The 2669-nt window shown below is 35.4% G+C and overlaps 1 non-coding gene across 1 annotated transcript; it reads left to right on the top strand.

Moving 5' to 3' along the window:
- Positions 1 to 768: 768 nt before the first annotated feature.
- Positions 769 to 982, top strand: LOC126021366 (small nucleolar RNA U3). The gene has a single exon (XR_007499894.1). It is a non-coding gene; the product is annotated as a small nucleolar RNA U3 (small nucleolar RNA).
- Positions 983 to 2669: the final 1687 nt, after the last annotated feature.

Genomic DNA, 2669 nt, shown 5'->3' with positions numbered 1-2669 from the left:
CATGGGAAGATGAGAGACAGTATAGATGCAGGGCAGCTGGAGGACGTTGTTTAAAAGGTTGGCTTAGAAGGCATACATGGTGGCTAGGGCCTATTATTAATAAAGCTTCATGTCTCCTTACTTCTAGTAACTTGCTATGGATTATTTCTTCACCATTATCCTAAACCAACAGACTCCCCAGGCCAAAGAAGGTGCAGCTGCTGGGCAGGCCAAGAAAAGCCATACCATTCATCCACCATCATCCACCACTGTCAAGGACTTTTATTAATATAATTAATTCAACAACTAAGTCTGAAGCATCATCACATTTGGTGCAAAAAAATTTGTAGTTTCTCAGCAGCCCTTCAATTATGTTGGGTAGGCAGGATAGAGTAGTTCCTGCATGTTAATATGATCATTGGATCATTGGATTGGATTTAGTAATGATTTTAACTTTCATGGGTCTCTGGATCTGTTGGGGATGAAGGATACCACAGCAGTGGCTCTCCAAAATCTGGAAACTGGAAATTTTGTTCAAGGCTGGCTGGGTGGAAAGAACAGGGTTAAAATTCCTTATGATACATTTAATTGGATTTATAGATGACTTGTCTAACACTGAATTCTATGTCAGATTAGAGTGTAGGGATGAAAGACTATTCAAAAAAGATTCCCCAAGTCCAGAAATTGTAGTGTATGAAATTAATTGGATTGTGGGATTAACTTGATACCATCCCACTCAGTATATTCCTGGTTTCTCATTGGTTCAAAATATCTTTGAAAGAAGCACCTAAGACTATACTTTCAGGGATCATTTCTATAGTATGTTACTAGAGAAGTTTCTCTGATCGTGTAGAGCACCCGAACCCACGAGGAGAAGTCAGAGCATCCTCTCCTGAGCATGAAGCCGGCTCTAGGTGTCGCTTCTGTGGCTGCCTTTTGCCATTGATGATCGTTCTTCCCTTTCTTTGGAAGGGATAGAGGGAGAGGATGCAGTCTGAGTGGTAAAAAAAGAAAAAAAAAGAAAGTAGCACCTTGTCCCTCTTTTGGGCATGATCTCTTCCTTCAGAATAAATACTCAGATTTTCAGGAAAACACTCTCTTGTGTTTCCAGGCTTGCTTCTTCTTAAGGGCTGAATTCCTGAATTAATTTCTCCCTCCTTGTGTGTATGTGTGTGGATTATTCCTAGATTGACATTTGTTTCCAGGCTCACATCTCTCCAGTGTTCTGGCTTTAGAATCTGAGAATTAATTTTATATAGAGGTGGGCTCATATAATCTTTCAAAGACATTGAGCTGAATGGTAACTGGTATTTGGAACATGATTGATCTGATTTCTATCATTATACCAGTGCAATCATTAGTTCTAGACATCAGATAAATCAGATTGTTGATCATTCCAGGCACATGAGAAGATGAACTTCTTATCTGTTATTGGGTATAGTCAAATGACTGACTTTAAACAATAATATGAACTGTTGTAGATCTTGTCACTTCCAACTGACTCCGAAGAGACAGAGGGCAGAATAATTTCAATTGTTTCTATGCCAGTGAAGGTACTTTAGATTCACCCACAATTAAATTAAGCTCTAAAAGTATTCAATATCAGATAAATTAAATGTAATCCACTGACAAATGGAGGTGCCCAAAATCCCCTTCCCTCTGTTCATATTGAGAACCATTAGTGAAATATAACATATCTTATATTATAGAGGAAACCATAACATAATACTGGGAAATGAGTAATAGTGGATAAGCACATAAAGAAAAGTAGAAGAATTGGAAATTAAAATTACTAGAACATGAAATAGGAACTGAAAGATTTATGCTGTTATTAAGTTGCAGGAGGAATTTCTGCCTCCTTTCACCTTTTTGTAAGGGAAACCTCTATCTGTCCAGTTGCAAATGCAGAACTGATTTGCCAGATAATGTATCAAAATAATATAAAACAAAATTCTAGGCAATGTATATGTTTCTTTTTATATCAAAATAATAGCTATGTTGCGATAGACTACTAGAATAAAGTCACATTTATTAACTCAGTGATCTTGTTTGGAAGTTTTTGTATGATAAATAGAAAAACATCTACAGTAGGAGGTACCACTCACACTTTCTGATAGAAAAATTAAATATAAATATAATATATTTGCTATTGTATTCATTGGAATAAAATCATAGATAATTATATTTGATATATATGTGATTTCTAAATGTAGGCTTTCATAATCATCTGATAAAAATACAGTTTCTTACTATTCAGACACAAACTAGGATATGTTTTCCTAGTAATGCTTAGCAAATTAAAATTAAAATAAAAAAACAATTCTCAATTATAAGATAAGGGAGAACTGAAGAAGTAACAGCTTTACAGTCTGTAAAAAGAAGTGTACTTCCATATTAAAATTTCTCTATTGCTTATGCTGAATGTTATTTCAGGTTTTCAGTGTAAGAGACACATATGACTAAAACTTTGTTTGTTTTAGGTCACATTGGGTCTTACTCCTGATTCTTCACAGATATTATCATTCCTGGTAGGCAGACCATATGGGATGCTGGGGACTGAACCTGGGTGTCTGTTTACAGGGAAAGTGCCTTAAATGTTTTACCTATCACTCAAGTTTCTACTGTTGTCATGTAAAATAACTAATTTTTCCTTTAACATTTTCTGAGTTAATTAAGGCAAGTACATCAAT

Source organism: Suncus etruscus, chromosome 10 (genome assembly GCF_024139225.1).
Source record: "Suncus etruscus isolate mSunEtr1 chromosome 10, mSunEtr1.pri.cur, whole genome shotgun sequence".
Classification (NCBI taxonomy): Eukaryota; Metazoa; Chordata; class Mammalia; order Eulipotyphla; family Soricidae; genus Suncus; species Suncus etruscus.
The sequence above is the reverse complement of the archived record's forward strand: the minus strand, read 5'-3'. Positions and strand labels throughout refer to the sequence as shown.